The 16480-nt window shown below is 52.6% G+C and overlaps 1 long non-coding RNA gene across 1 annotated transcript in view; it reads left to right on the top strand.

Annotated features, from left to right (window-relative positions):
* The window catches only part of LOC138985368 (uncharacterized), a 32939-nt gene extending 20428 nt beyond the window's left edge, over positions 1-12511 (top strand). The window contains exon 3 of the long non-coding RNA XR_011462433.1: positions 8102-12511. This is a non-coding gene — a long non-coding RNA (uncharacterized lncRNA). The remainder of the gene's footprint in view (positions 1-8101) is intronic.
* Positions 12512-16480: the final 3969 nt, after the last annotated feature.

Consider the following 16480-nt stretch of genomic DNA (forward strand, 5'->3'; position numbering starts at 1 on the left):
AGGAGGCAGCTGCCCATGTGACCTGCGGGCCCATCGTGCTCCTGGGGCAGCAGCCAGGCCCCCGGCTCCTCGGCCCCAAGGGCCCCCCCACCTTTTCTCCGCTTTCTCAGTCGGTGTGAACTCAGCCTACAGGCTCTGTCCTGGGTCAAGCTGCATCAAGAGCCACTGGCACAGTGGACAAGCTCTCAGCCTCCTATGAACCCCTTGTTTCATAGGCCTCCCCGTGGTCTGAGCTTCTGATGAACGGGCCTCTACGTACCCCGTGCCTTGACCTGCGGTCTCCTGCCTGCAGGAAGGATGGGCTGGCTTCCACGCACCCCCAGCACCTGTGCCGAAGTCAGGCCCCGTCTGCCTTGATGGCTCTGCCTTCCTGGGACTGAAGCAGGGACGGTTTGTTGTTGCTGCTTTTTGGCTGTTGGTGCTTGTTTGTTGTTTATGTTTTGCTTTTTTTCAGGGAAGGCATCTTCATGCCCCCCCATAGTAGAAGTGAAAGTCGATCAGTCATGTGCGACTTTGCGACCCCATGGACTATACAGTCCACGGGATTCTCCAGGCCAGAATACTGGAGTGGCTAGCCTTTCCCTTCTCCAGGGGGTCTTTCCAAGCCAGAGATCGAACCCAGGTCTCCCACAATGCAGGTGCATTCTTTACCGAATGTGTGTCTGTTTTCAAGACTCAAGATGTGCCATGATGGGTTCTCAGGTCTAGATCCCTTGTTTTGAACGGGAGTTTGCTCTGAGGCCCTCTCCGCATCACATGGAGGGATGTATGGTGGGGGGACTCTGAGCTGCTGTGCTGTCCTCCGGGTTCTCTGACTGGCGGTGGGCAGTGCCTTGAAGCAAGGCCTGCACCTTCTCCGTCTGGGCTTTACAGCTGCTCCTTCCTTGTTCCTGCTCCTGAGCCGTGCCTGGGCCTCCCCTGAGCCGTGCTGAGTGAACCGCCGTGTGTGCTTGTCGCCAAAGTCACGGCAGAGAGAAGCGCGGCAGGCCCGGGCAGCACCAGGCAGCTCCGCAGCACCCAGGGCGAGCTGGCGTGTAAGCCACTCTCCGATGCCCATCAGTTCCCGTGATCCAAGCTTCCTCCCTGGCCTGACTTCAGAACTGACCTCCTTCCCCTCCCCGAGAAAACTAAATAACCATCCTCCGAGGTTCCTCTCCTGCATCTGCTGACGGTTTCTTTGAAGTGGACACACGGTCTCAGGCCAAATTGTGGGCAGATTTCAACCATTTTCTCTCGTCTTCTTAGGGTTCCACCTCTTGTTCAGAGGTGTCTGTTCTGTTGTAAAGGTTGTTTAATATGTGGGCCCATGAGGGGAGCTCTTTGAAGTGGAAACATCATATAAATCTAAGGAAAGAAATAGAAAATGCAGCTCCTATCACCCGGCCACCCCCACCCCCACCCCGTGTTGCGAAAGAAGCAAGGGCAAGGGGAGGGCCTGGCGAAGGCGGAGCTGGAGGTGTCCTGTCCTGGAGCTTTGAATGTGGAGTTCACTGACATCCATCTGCAGCACACCCGGACCCAGGACACCTGGACACCAGCACACCTGGACACCAGCACACCTGGACACCAGAACAACTAGACACCAACACACCTGGACACCCAGCACATCTGGACACCAGCAAACCTGGACACCTGGACACCCAGCACACCTGGACACCAGCACACCCAGGACACCTGGACACCCAGCACACCTAGACACCTGGACACCCAGCACACCTGGACACCCAGCACACCTAGACACTAGCACACCTGGACACCACACCTGGACACCTAGACACCCAGCACACCTGGACACCAGCACACCTGGACACCCAGCACACCTGGACACCAGCACACCCAGGACACCTGGACACCCAGCACACCTAGACACCAGCACACCTGGACACCCAGCACACCTGGACACCAGCACACCCAGGACACCTAGACACCAGCACACCTGGACACCCAGCACACCTGGACACCAGCACACCCAGGACACCTGGACACCCAGCACACCTAGACACCAGCACACCTGGACACCCAGCACACCTGGACACCAGCACACCCAGGACACCTGGACACCCAGCACACCTGGACACCCAGGACACCTGGACACCCAGCACACCTAGGCACACCTGGACACCCAGTACACCACACCAGCACACCCAGCACACCTGGACACCCAGCACACCTGGACACCAGCACACCCAGGCACACCTGCACACCCTGGACACCTGGACACCCAGCACACCTGGACACCTGGACACCCAGCACCTGGACACCAGCACACCCAGGACACACACCAGCACACCTGGACACCCAGCACACCTGACACCAGCACACCCAGGACACCTGGCACCCAGCACACCCAGACACCAGCACACCTGGACACCCAGGACACCTGGACACACCCAGCACCTGGACACCCAGCACCTGGACACCAGCACACCTGGACACCCAGCACACCTGGACACCAGCACACCCAGGACACCTAGACACCAGCACACCTGGACACCCAGCACACCCAGGACACCAGCACACCCAGGACACCTGGACACCCAGCACACCTAGACACCAGCACACCTGGACACCCAGCACACCTGGACACCAGCACACCCAGGACACCTAGACACCAGCACACCTGGACACCCAGCACACCTGGACACCAGCACACCTAGACACCAGCACACCTGGACACCCAGCACACCTGGACACCCAGCACACCTAGACACCAGCACACCTGGACACCACACCTGGACACCTAGACACCCAGCACACCTGGACACCAGCACACCTGGACACCCAGCACACCTGGACACCAGCACACCTGGACACCCAGCACACCCGGACACCAGCACACCTGGACACCCAGCACACCTGGACACCAGCACACCTGGACACCAGCACACCCAGCACACCTGGACACCAACATACCTGGACACCCAGCACACCTGGACACCAGCACACCTGGACACCTAGACACCAGCACACCTGGACACCAGCACACCAGCACACCCAGCACACCTGGACACCAGCACACCTAGACACCAGCACACCTGGACACCAGCACACCAGCACACCCAGCACACCTGGACACCAGCACACCTGGACACCTGGACACCCAGCACACCTGGACACCAGCACACCTGGACACCAGCACACCCAGCACACCTGGACACCAGCACACCTGGACACCCAGCACACCTAGACACCAGCACACATGGACACCCAGCACACCTGGACACCAGCACACCTGGACACCTAGACACCAGCACAACTGCACACCAGCACACCCAGCACACCTGGACACCAGCACACCTGGACACCTAGACACCAGCACACCTGGACACCAGCACACCTGGACACCAGCACACCTAGACACCAGCACACCTGGACACCAGCACACCTGGACATCTAGCACACCTGGACACCCAGCACACCTGGACACCTGGACACCAGCACACCTGGACACCCAGCACACCTGATCACCCAGCACACCTAGACAGCAGCACACCTGGACACCCAGCACACCTGGACACCAGCACACCTGGATACCAGCACAACTAGACACACAGCACACCTGGACACCAGCACACCTGGACACCCAGCACACCTGGCGATAAAAAGGTATTTATAATTCTTGGACCATGAGTAAATATATATATATATATATATTTGTTGTTCAGTTGCTCAGTCATGTCTGACTCTTTGTGACCCCATGGACTGTAGCATGCCAGGCTTCCCTGTCCTTCACTATCTCCCAGTGGTTGCTCAAACTCATGTCCAGTGAACCAGTAATACCATCCAACCATCTCATCATCTGTCATCCCATTCTCCTGCCTTCAGTGTTTCCTAGCATCAGGGTCTTTTCCAGTGAGTTGTCTCTTTGCATCAGGTGGCCAAAGTATTGGGGCTTCAATTTCATCATTAGTCCTTCCAATGAATTTCCAGGGTTCTGCCCTAATCCTGAGACCCTGGATCTGGAAGTTGGGCATGGCTGGCCCCCCAACAAGGCCTGCTGGCTGCTAGACCAGCAGGGTGAAGTCTGGTTCTCTGAGGACATGACCCAGCAGACACAGAGATGCTGGCTGAGAGAGACACTGCTGTTGCCATGTAATGAAGTAAGTTTCTTATAAAGGGGAGCACTTGTATCCTAGGGGTCTCGTATGCACATATGGGGTGAGAATCTGAACACCTGACTGTTGGCCGGGCAGAGACCAGATGGTGGGTGTCGTGGATGACTTGTGAACTGCTGCTGTGGGCCCAGGGGACTTGAGGTCTAACTATGCTCCAATGAGGCACCACCAGGATATCAGCAGTCCTGCAAAGGCGCTTTAGAATACAAAGCAGGAAACCACTTTTACTTATGGTTTGCATGAAGCATTTTGTTTGAAATATAAAAATGTCTGAATTTAATTACTTGCAAATATAAAGGCATATGCCATTTGGACAAACAATAGATACTCCTTAGATAAGCTTAAAAGAGCATAGAGTTTTACCTTCTCTATTTTAAATCCTCAAGACACAGAGCAGGACAATGGATCACTTGGAGTCACTCAGCATTCATGGAGGTGCAGAACACCAGGCAAACCGCATCACTTAGAATGTGATTTTTACATGCGGGACAGTCTGGAGTGCTGGATTTCTTTCGAATGGTTCTAGTTTTCTTATAACGTGTCAGCCAAGCCCAGTATGATTCTACACTCTCAGGTAAAACTAATCAGGAGAGGATTTATTAGGTTTTTGAAATGTTTGTAGGTTGCCTTGACATTTAATTCGTATTGTGTCTCATTTCCATGTACCTGCTCATTGGGGAAGCTGTGGATGTTGCGATTTTTTACGGAGATTTTGGAGGAAGACTCTTCCCCAAAAGGCATAATTATTTATCTTTATTTTCCTTTAAGGAAAATTCAACCTTCCCCCTGTACTTGAAGATTCTAGGAGCAGGTCTTGATGTAGGGCTTTGGGAGTGCCATGCCTGTTGTAATAAAAGCACCTTTGAGTTTCTGTGAGGTTGTGTTGAAAGTGGTCCTCAGCCAATGCCCTGTGTGCAGAAGACACTTTTGTGGTGTGTTCTACACAACTTTCTCTAGTCTTAGGAAAAAAAAAAAAAAAAGGCAAATAGCCAAGGAAGAATGATGAGTGATTTTCCCGTGAAGAACAATACATCAAGAATATCTAAATTAATTTAACAATTACAAGGAATATTCTTGGCCACATCAATTTAAGGTATGCTGGCAAGCGGGAAATGATTTCCAATTTATATATGTCATTTCTGATATTTCTTCAGTAGCTAAGAAAAAAGAGAGAGAGAGAATTTTTGGATTTCTGCTAAATTGACCCATAATAGTTTTTTTATGGCTTTTTGTGTTTGAATAGTTGGCAAGGGTCATGTAAAGGTCAGGAGTTTTAACTCAAGACCCATCCTCATCTTCTCTAGGAAAGTAAGTAGTAAAGGAAAGAATAAAAGAAATGAATAAACAAATTTCATTGGTCAGTTCAGTGCAAAATGTCGTTTAGTGATTAATTATGATGAGAAATTTCCATTTATGATAGAACCTTTTAATGGTAGAACTGATTATTGAAGCCAGTGATCAGCTGTAGGATGGAAATAGCTGGTGTTTGGATTTGGGTGAAGAATGAGCAGATGCCCTTCAGGGGCATAAATGTGTCTCCTTCGCAACCATTTCCTTGGAAAGGTGAAAGACAGCCCCTCTGACTCCAGACTCTGAATGTCGATGGTTTAAAGTTGAAACTTAGTGCTCTGAGAGTTAATACCGTTGTCTTCGAGGGGTGAGTTTGCTCCAGCTGCTGTAACCAAGTACAGTGAGAGAAGCAGAGGGGTCAAGCTAGACTCATGAGCCAAGGCCATTCGATGGCATCTCGAGCTGAGACACGGGGACCGGTGGCCCAGGGTGTAGCGTGCATGTGAGGAGACCAAGCTCGGGGACCCAGGAATTTCAACAGGGGGAATTCCAGGAGGTGCGGGGAGTTGGCCTGGGGGCCTGCAGAGGAGGACCCACAAGAAGAGGGGGAGCAAGTGGCACGGAGGGCCGGACGCCGAGGGAAGAAGGCCAGGGGCAAGGGGGGCGTGGCCGGGGCAGCCGCTGGTCAGGGCAGAGGCGGGCAGGGCTGGGTTCGCGGCTTCCTCGGGCTTTCGTGGTCCTCTCAGTGGTTTTGGTGGCTGGTGAGACCCAAGCCTGATTGGAATGATGGAAAGAGAGGACAAGAGAAGACACGGAGCTGGCAGGTAGAGGCAACTCCATCAGCCCTGGAGCAGAAGCACCCCCTCCCGGTGCGTGACCGCTGCTAACGGTGGCCTGTGCTCCAAGTCCTCAGGAGCAGTACTGGCTGCTCAGCGGGCAGATGGGAAGGAAGCTCGTGCCCAGTGGGGCACGAGGCCTAGGCGGGGACCTGGCCGTCTGTTTCGGGTGCTGGAGGGGAGGTGGGAGCCAGGAGAGATGTTGAGCATCGCCTTCTCTGTGGAGGACCTTGACCTCCGTGCTCAGCGTCTTTTCTGCTCCTGGGCTCCTTACCATCCAGAGCTCTGACATCGACTTCCACTTTTCACCTCTTGGACTTTTCTAGAGGAATGACACGTGATAGCCAGGAAATTAAGGAGGTAAAGAGCTGGCTGCAGAGGCCACTGGGACCTGAGGTGTGTGTGGGTTTGGAATTGCTCGTCATCAAGTTGGATGCCCTGGTGGCTCAGACGGTCAAGAATCTGCCTGCAAGGCAGAACACCTGGGTTCCATCCCTGCATCAGGAAGATCCCCTGGAGGAGGGATAGGCTGCCCACTCCAGTATTCTTGGGCTTCCCTGGTGGCTCAGACAGTAAAGAATCTGCCTGCAAGGCGAGAGACCTGAGTTCCATCCCTGAATCAGGAAGATCTCCTGGAAAAGGGCATGACTACCCACTCCAATATTCTTGCCTGAAGCCTGGCAGGTTACAGTCCATGGGACTGAGCAACAAGCACACACACATCTTGGATTTAGTTCCTGGAGGCAAAGAAAGTGAAAGTCCAGGCTTGCAGATCACCTGTCCCCCCGGGGTGCACGGGGGCCTTCACGTGCTGCTGTGGTCCTGCTGCAACTGGGACACCGGAAATGCAGACAGTTGGGGGAGGTGGGGTCAGAGAGAGCCTCATGCGGAAGGCTGTTTCACAGAATGAGCCCCACGGAGCTGCCACGGATGTCAGGGAGAGGCTTCCCCCTAGGGAGGGGTGCATTGGGAAAAAGCCTTCTGAAAGTGGTGTCAACATGCTAACAGGTGTGCACCGGGCTAAATACAGAACACGCACCCCCACAGAGCTGCCTTGCTCTCGGGACAAAGCCCTTGATCGTGAGCACCAGCAGAAGGCCCGAGGTGCGGCTGGGGACATCCAAGGGGCTTCTTAAGCGTTAGGGCCTCCTCAGCGGAGCTCTGTACTCACCTCCCACAGAGCAGGCTCGCTCGCCAATTTTTAGATTCTCAAATTCCCCATGAAAGAAGTTATTTTTGTCAGATAAGGAATTGTCAGCAGGCCTTGAAGTCAAACCCGCCATTGTCAGACGCCTTGACCTGCCCCTGCCAGGAAAAGCTACAAAAAGTCACAATTTGAGGACAGAGATTGTAGGTCTGGAGCCTACTTGTCTTAGAAGAAAGCCCTTTGGTAATGATTTTCAATTAAAAAGTTTTATTGGGTATACTCTGTCCTCCTTTGCCTAGGGAAAAACTTCCTGGGGTGTGGGTAAAATTCAAAGTAGGTGGGACCATGAAACCTGCCTCCCCCTGAAAGCAAGGTAATCTGCAATTCGTATAACTTTCTGGAACTTGGAAATTCCTGTTCTGTTAAGTAGGGTCAGCTATTTTGGAAGTGACTATTTAGCCCTAAGCCTTACATAGCAACTTATATTTTCTTTGCGGATTGTTGTGAGATTTTAGGAAACACGTCAGCTGGATTTGCTTCTATATTACAGAGGGAGCTTGTATTCTGGCCCTGGGGAATTGTTTGTGGCTGATTAAGAAATTGCTCCTCTGTCCATGGGATTTTCCAGGCAAGAATACTGAAGTGGGTTGCCATTTCCTTCTCCAGGGGATCTTCTCCATTCGGGTATTGAATCTGGGTCTCTTGCATTGCAGGCAATTCTTTACCAACGGAGGCACCAGAGAAGCACCCAAGACATCGCTTAGATGCCTGGATTCATCTGTGTGATGTCCACCATGGATGCAGACCTTGACAGACCTCTGTAGGCTCCAGCCCTGAGGCTGTGGCCCTGGTGTGTGGCCCGTGTCGGGGGTGGTGGCCTCCTCTGTCCTGTGCTCCCTGCCAGCTTATCCTGGGAGCAGATCATCAAAGCAGGGGAACGCCAGGTCAGAACACGAGGCTGACCTTCTGCCGTGACTCACTCACAGGCGTCTGGGGCTGAGCCGAGGTTCAGCCAGTTGTTGGCTGGTTCCCTTGTGCCGGCCTTGGCAGGGTGCTGGCTTTCTTTCCTCCGGGGCCCCCTCTTCCATCCTGACTCCCAGATCTCTAAACTGGCTGCGCTGCTGGCCTCTCTCTTGCCGCCTTTTCTCTGTGAGAGCGCACAGCCGGACTGCCTTGCTCCCGGGGCCTCCGTGGCCTGACGCCGCTTCCTCAGCAGGACCGTGTCCTCACCAGCCTGTCTCCGTGCTCGCTGACTCGTAGCCCTGAGCCTGATCTCAGCCCCCTCAGCTCCCCTCCTTCCTGGGCCCCTCAGGCTGCGGACCGACACCCGGGGTGACGCTCCCGGACCAGCGCCGCGTCCGGCCATGCCGTCCCCAGGGGCACTTCTGACGTCCCGGGTGGCACACTTCGCTGCCTATGATGGCCACAGGAGTAATGTCCAAGGGGCCCCGACCAGATATTACAGAAGTGGGCACCATCAGTCTAAAGGAAGCAGGATCTGCAGCCCCTCAAAACTCCCCCTAAGCAAGAATGAGGGTCCCACTTGCCAGAAAAAAATGGACACATAGATGATAGTGACCTTGGTGTTCCAGGCCCTGTTCCAAGTCTGGCATGGGTATTAACTCATTTAATGCTCATAGCAACTCTGAGGGGTACGTACGTTAGGGTCTTCTTGCTGTTCATAAGGAAAACACAGAGAAGCTGAGGAGCTCACCTGAAATTGCACAGGAGCATGGGGTAGCCCTGGGGTTTGAACCCAAGCAGTCTGGCTCCAGAGCACGTGCTTCTAAGCCTTACCCTCTTGCAAGTTTTAAAAGAGAAGTCAGACATGAAATGTATCAGAAACCAACCACACTCGGGAGATTGTCTAAAGACCCACCTTCAGATATGAAACAGCACCGCAGGACCGCGTCAAGTCCACAGGACCTGGGCGGCCGCCTTGGTCCATTAGCATCACACCTGCCGGGTCTGGCATCACAGATGCGGCAGAGGCTGACGGTGGCCTCACCTGTGCTCCCTGCTGCTGTTCTGGAATGCTCCTCGACCTCTGCTCAGCAAAACAAGAGCTTGGAGAAGCCTGAGGTCCAAGCGAGCTTGAGTGCGCTGGAAGGAGAAGGCTTCCTGGAGGGACGAGATGGAGATGCTTGTCTAACTTGAGAGGAAAAGTCTCTTGCAGGGTGGCTGAGTCAGGGAAGGGGCCAGGCTGCATCAGGGCGTACAGTCCACTGGGCCCCTCTGCAGCCGTTGTACGTGCAGAATAACCTCATGTCAGTGTTCTCAGTGATACAGGGAGGAAGGCACATTTTGCAGATGGATTCTCTGAATCGTAGTTTCCTTCAGGAATTTGTACAAGATGCCAGGGCTTCCCTCGTGGCTCAGTGGTAAAAGAATCCATCTGCAGTGCAGGAGACACAAGAGATTCAGGTTCAATCCCTAGGTCAAGAAGATCCCCTGGGAGGAAATGGCAACCCACCCTAGTATTCTTGCCTGGAGAATCCCATGGACAGAGGAGCCTGGTGGGCTGCAGTCCATGGGGTCACAAAGAGTTGGACACGACTTAGCATGCATGCATACAAAAGGCCCCACAGTGAAATGAAGAACAAAATCAAGATCCCTACACTTGAGCCCAGGGTGATGAGGACATTGATTTTACAGAAAGATGCCTCATCTGGTGGATGTGGGATGCTGAGCAGGGAGGAAAGGGCCGGTAGGGCTTGGCACCAACTCATGGAGGACTTCGAATCCAGGGGGGAGGTCAGGGTGTGAAATTACAGGTGAGGGGAGAAACTGTGTTTTTGAGGAGACAGCCATGAAACTTAGGTTTAAGGGAGATCTATGGTGTGCCAACAGTACCAACAGATTGGAAAAAGGAAGGGCTAAGATTTGGAGACTGAGCGAGGAGTGGACTATCATAATGTAGACAATGCGATTTGGGGGTGGAGAAGATTGTGGGGAGCATAGACTCGTATTCTGCATTCGTGGGTGAGCTGAGGTCCCACAAAGAGAGCAGGCGGAAGAAAGGGAGGGAGTTGGGTGTGGACAACTGCTTTCTCTCTGGGGAATTATGGCCAAACTGAGATGGGAGATTTGATCTTCCTTTAAATGAGAGTTATTGATGTAGATGGTGGATCCACCCAGGAGAGTGTAAATTTAGCCCATGTGTGTGTTTAGCGTAACCGTTAACACTGATAGGAAACAAGCGATAAAGGTGGTTTTACACTGTTGAGTAGAGTTCTCTTTGACATGCGATTCACAGAGATGGAGCTGAATGAGGTTACTCGTCCAGGGTTTTATAATTTCTTTTCAGCTGGACTTGCAGTGTCCTGGTGTGAGCAGAGCAGAGTGGCCTCTTTGGGGAGACCCCTGTGTTCTTTGGGGCTGGGCTGGGGGAGGCAGGGTTCAGGCACTGGTGGCATTTGAGGAGGTGAGGATGAGTTATAACCTTAGTCACTCACAGGTTCAAAGAAAGATGCGTTGACATTGGGAAGAGCTATGACCCAGGACCTTCCTACATGGATTCTCAGGGTTCCCCTTGGAGTAAGAGAGCCCCGTTCGTCCCGGCTACCGATCCACCTGAGACATGGTCTGCTCACTCCTCCAGGGCCTGGTTTCCCACATGGGGTCCAGTGCCTAGAAGGGAAAACTACAGGTCCTGACAGGAATGGTCCTTCAGAAAGGTCTTCATCTCCCCAGCACCTTGAGCTCTCCTGATGCCAGCACGCCTTCTGACTTGGCCAGTGTTTTATTACTGATGAAATGCTTTTGCAGGACTTGCCTGGTAACTCAGTTGGTAAAGAATCCGCCTGCAATGCAGGAGACCCCAGTTCAATTTCTGGGTTGGGAAGATCTGCTGGAGAAGGGATAGGCTACCCACTGCAGTATTCTTGGGCTTCCCTTGTGGCTCAGCTGGTAAAGAGTCCTCCTGCAATGTGGGAGACCTGGGTTCGATCCCTGGGTTAGGAAGATCCCCTGGAAAAGGGAAAGGCTACCCACTCCAGTATTCTGTCCTGGAGAATTCCATGGCTGTATAGTCCATTCAGTCGCAAAGAGTCGGACATGACTGAGTGACTTTGACTTTCACTTTCAGATGCTTTTGCAGGTAGCACCTGGGCCTGCGGTCAAGCTTGGAACCCTGGGGGTCATGGTTTGTCCCTGAAACTAGAGCTGGTTCCTTCCAGAGTGGCAGGAGACCAGCCTTCCAAAGGAAGGAGGGGATTGAAACTGGGAACCCTGGAGAGCTTAGGAGTGGGTGATGATAGTTGGAAACTTAAAGTGGTTATTTATGGCTGTAGTCTTGAAAGGATCTGTGGTTTATAAAGTTTCTGCTCTCCCAAGCCTTGCCTTTGTTGTGGTTCAGTTGGTCAGTCATGTCCGACTCTGTGACCCCATGGACTGCAGCACACCAGGCTTCCCTGTCTTTCACCATCTCCCAGAGCTTGCTCAAACTTATGTCCATTGAACCACTGATGCTGTCCAGCCATCTTGTCCCTCCTCTGTCATCCCCTTCTCCTCCTGCCTTCAATCTTTCCCAGCCTCAGGGTCTTTTCCACTGAGTCAGATCTTCACATCAGGTGGCCAAAGTATTAGAACTTCAGCTTTACCATCAGTCCCTCTAATGAATATTCAGGGTTGATTTCCTTTAAGATTGACTGGTTTGATCTCCTTCCAGTCCAAGGGACTCTCAAGAATCTTCTCCAACAACTCAGTTCAAAAGGATCAGTTCTTTGGTGCTCAACCTTCTTCATGGTTCAACTCTCACATCCATACATGACTACTGGAAAAACTATAGCTTTGACAATATGGGCCTTTGTTGGCAAAGTAATATCTCTGCTTTTTAATACTCTGCCTAGGTTGGTCATAGCTTTTCTTGCAAAGAGCAAGCATCTTTTAATTTCATGGCTGCAGTCACCATCTGCAGTGATTTTTGAGCCCCCGAAAATAAAGTCTCTCACTGTTTCCATTGTTTCCCCATCTATTTTCCATGAAGTGATGGCACTGGATGTCATGATCTTAGTTTTCTGAATGCTGAGCCTTGCCTAGGCCACCAAGAGTATCCTGGGGTGACAAGGAGCTGTGAAGTGCAGCCCCTCTTGATCTGCCCTTGTCCCTCTGCAGAGACAGAGACTAGGCTAACCTGGAAAAGAGCTGACCCCACGCTGACCCCACATGCTGGCCTCGGGGGAGCCCACGCCCCTGTCTTAACAGCAGAGCCCCTCCATGCACTCTCCTGGAGTGGACGGTAGGCTCTCAGTGGGCCGTCCGAGCTCTCAGAGATGCTGAGGTGAAGGAAGCAGACAGATAGATCCCTTCCTCCTTCCCATGACTGGGCCAGGCCAGCGGCTGCCTCGCCACACACGTCAGGGCTCTGGAGGGCTCTCTCCCTTTACCTCTGAGCGTCTCTGTTTCAGAAGGCAGGCCTTGTGTTTGCTTCGCGTGCAGGCACACACCTGTGTACACACGTGAATGTCTCGGAACGGTGGATGTGAGCTGCTCCTTGGTGCCCAGCGAAGGGAAGGGGCTGGACAGCTCACCAACGAGAAGCACATCAAGTTTGAATGTGAAATAATTCGGCTTCAAACAACAAAAGAGAACACAATGACTTTCGGCCTAAGCATTTTCAGAGCCCTTTCTTTCCGGAGCCGCTAGGCCCGGGGTCTTTGAAGATCATAATTCGTGCCTTGGTACAGCCGAGCCCTGCCCCTTGTGATGGGCATTATGTCTGCCCAAGACCGTACATCAGATCGAGGGGCTGTTCTAAGTAGATGGCAGATGCCGAGGACACTGCTGGCTAAGTGGCACTTTGCAGGGGAAAGAACCTGGGAAATGTCCCCAAAACCACCGGGGCGGTCAGCCAGCCAGAGGGGAGGGGGGTCAAGCCTGCCTGCAGGTTGGCCACTTGCATCCCCAGCCCACCTCCGCTTTCCTGGGGTGGACTGTACACGGGGCCTCTAGAGATGGACGCACTCTGCCATGATGGCCTCTAAATGGTTTAATTAGAATTTCCCGGAATGACCCCTCCCCTCCCCCACCCACCACGGTGTCGCTAGGCCTGTCACCCCTTTCCGCCCCCACCCCACCCTCCCGCCCCTGCAGCCCCCGCCCTGCTTTGCGAGTTCCGGCCAGACAAGCCTGAGGACTCTTCCTCGGAGGCTAACACGCACCGTGAAGCCAGCAATGACTGTCCGGATCTCACTGTGAAAACTTTACCAGGGCTGTGCTGAAAAATCTCCCTGCACCCTCCCACTCCTTCTCAGAGAACGAAAAAATCCATCAAATTAACACATCAATGAGTTGATTGTAATCTCCAGGGCTCAGTGTAGCACTCTCTGGCCGCCCAGACAGGAGCCCGGCATGATTTATCAATGCAAACCTAATAGCATCAATATGAATCTAACTAAAAATCAATATTTCATTACCAAATTGTTAGTGAGAATGAAGAAAAATGGCCGGAGTCAGAGCATTCTCTAGGGTAGGAGCATCTGGAGTTCAATGTGACAAGATGACTGATGCGTGACTCGGGGCCGGGGAAGGACACCGCGAGGACAGGCCCGCGACGCCCGGGGCCAGAGAGCCGCCCTGCAAGCCGCCCTGCTTCCGCCCTCCCTTCTTAGGAGGAGGAGAGCGGGAGAAGGGAAAGCAAGGGGCGAGATGGTGGGCTCCTCCTCAGCACGACCGCACATGGAGGGGCAGGGCTGGTCGGCGTGGCCCGGGGCGCCCGCATCCTGCTCAGGGAGACCGGACCCTGCGCCGCCCCGTCCCCAGTCCCCATGGGGCTCATGGTTAGGGCTCGTCTTTCACCATGCTCAGTGGCGGCAGGGTGCTTGGTTTCTGCTGCCATAGGTCCCCAAGGCTTGTGCTCTCTGGGGATGACCACGGGGGGCTGGAGGAGAAACGGAAGCTACCCCTCCTGGGGCTGCGCTGGGGAGGTGACGGGGCCCCGTGATTCTCACCATGCTGATGGGCCATTTACTGCCTTAGCTGCTCCAGCTGTGTTATCTCTCAGAGACCCAAGGTCGTGTCTGGGAGAGGCTGATTATCCATGTGAAGTTGTGCTAGTCACTCTTTGTGACCTCATGGACTGTGGCCCGCCAGGCTGCTCTGTCCATGGGAGTCTCTAGGCAAGAATACTGGAGTGGGTGGCCATGCCCTTCTCCAGGGGATCTTTCTGACCCAGGGACTGAACCCAGGTTTCCTACATTGCAGGCAGATTCTTTATCATCTGAGCCACCAGGGAAGTCCCAGTGTGAAGTAGAAAGGAACATGAAAAAAAAAGTTTCAGTGAGTAAAACGCTGTGGCTCAGGGTTGTGTTCTAAGCGTCCAAACGCGAGAACGGTTCCTTGGACAGGAAGGTGGTGGTCCTCTCAGATGTAAGCCCCTCCTCTTCACTGACGGTGAAATTTGAGCTGAAGAAGCATCATGGAGTCCTTCCCCAATGCCTGGGATCCCAGGTCTGCTCCCGCCTGACTCAGGCTGGTGCAGTGACTTTGGTCTTACTCGTCTGCATCTCACCCTGATATGGCTTCTGTAGGACTGTCACCCATGCCCAACAGCAGAGAAGATTCTGGATGAAACCAGGCTTTCCCAGATGGCTTGGCACAGACTCAGTTTTAATAAAAAAATTATTTGAATACAAGTCAGTGTAGAACAGTGATTAACAGCTCTGGCGCTGGAGCCAGACAGACAGATATCAAGGTTCTGCCTCCTGCTTGCTGTATGGCCTCATGCATGTTTTTGCAAAAGGCAGCAAATCTTAGATTTTCCACTTGAAGTAACGACTGTACCTAATTGCAAACTCACTTGAGGATTCAATTAGACCCTTCGTATTGGACTTAGGAGGTCAAACTAGTCAATTCTAAATGAAATCAACTCTGAGTATTCACTGGAAGGACTGATGCTGAAGCTCCAATACGTTGGCCACCGGATGCAAAGAGCAACTCACTGGAAAAGACCCTGATGCTGGGAAAGATTGAGGACAGAAGGGAAGGGGATGACAGAGGATGAGATGGTTGGAAGGCATTATTGATTCAATGGACATGATTTTGAAAAAACTCCACATCGTGAAGGACAGGGAAGCCTGGTATGCTGCAGTCCGTGGAGTTGCAAAGGGTCAGACACGACTGAGCAGTTCAGTTCATTTCTCTACTTTGAGTCTAAAAAATGCCTCTGGCTTGATGTAAAAATAACCCTCCCTCCCCAGCTTAGTGATTCTGTGCTTCTTGCTTGTTCTACCACCAGTGGTTTTGTTTCCACACTGAACAGGTGTCATCAGGCTTGGGAGCAAAGCCTGGGTGGGTGGTTGTCCTGAACTGCTTCTCTGCCAAGGACGTTTCAGTAGGATTTTCAGACCTTCCTGCACAGGAGGTTTCAGACAATGGTTGTCTTCTTACCCACTTCGTGAGGAGCTCGTGACTTGCTCTTGGTCTCTGCTGCTTTTCCACGCCCCAAACAGTATCCATCCTGCCCTGCTGATGGCAGCAAGAGCCTTTTCAGGATGCTTCTCTTTCCTTTCCTGCTCTTTACCCTCTTTTCTTTTCTTTCTCCTTCCTCTTTGCATTTTAGATTCTCTCATTATCTCTCTTTCTCATGACTTTCGTGTTTTTTTTGTTATCCTTTACTCAGCCAGTTAGATGTGGTATTATAGACGCTTATAAGAAGAAAGTGTGCAAGTTATACTTGCCGTAATTATGTAACTAAGGTCTTCTTACACAATCTTCCTTCAATTCTTCAATTGTATTGACTCTATTGTGTGTACTGGTCTTTACTGCTTCATCTGGAAAGTATTATTCCCCTCACTATGGTTGACCTCCAAGGGCCCCAGAAACACCGCATCTTCTAATGTTAAATCTCAAAGAAGTAAAAAATAACATGTTGCTGTGCTGCCTGGTGCTCACTCAAAAGTGTTCCGATGCTTGGGTCCACTTCCTCTTAATCTCTGCTCTCTCTCTTTTCTTTCTTGCACTCGTGATGTGTAATATTGTGTTACTTTGCTCAATATTCAGATCAGATCAGATCAGATCAGTCACTCAGTCGTGTCCGACTGTTTGCGACCCCATGAATCGCAGCACGCCAGGCCTCCCTGTCCATCACCAAC

Source organism: Bos mutus, chromosome 24, assembly GCF_027580195.1.
Source record: "Bos mutus isolate GX-2022 chromosome 24, NWIPB_WYAK_1.1, whole genome shotgun sequence".
Classification (NCBI taxonomy): domain Eukaryota; kingdom Metazoa; phylum Chordata; class Mammalia; order Artiodactyla; family Bovidae; genus Bos; species Bos mutus.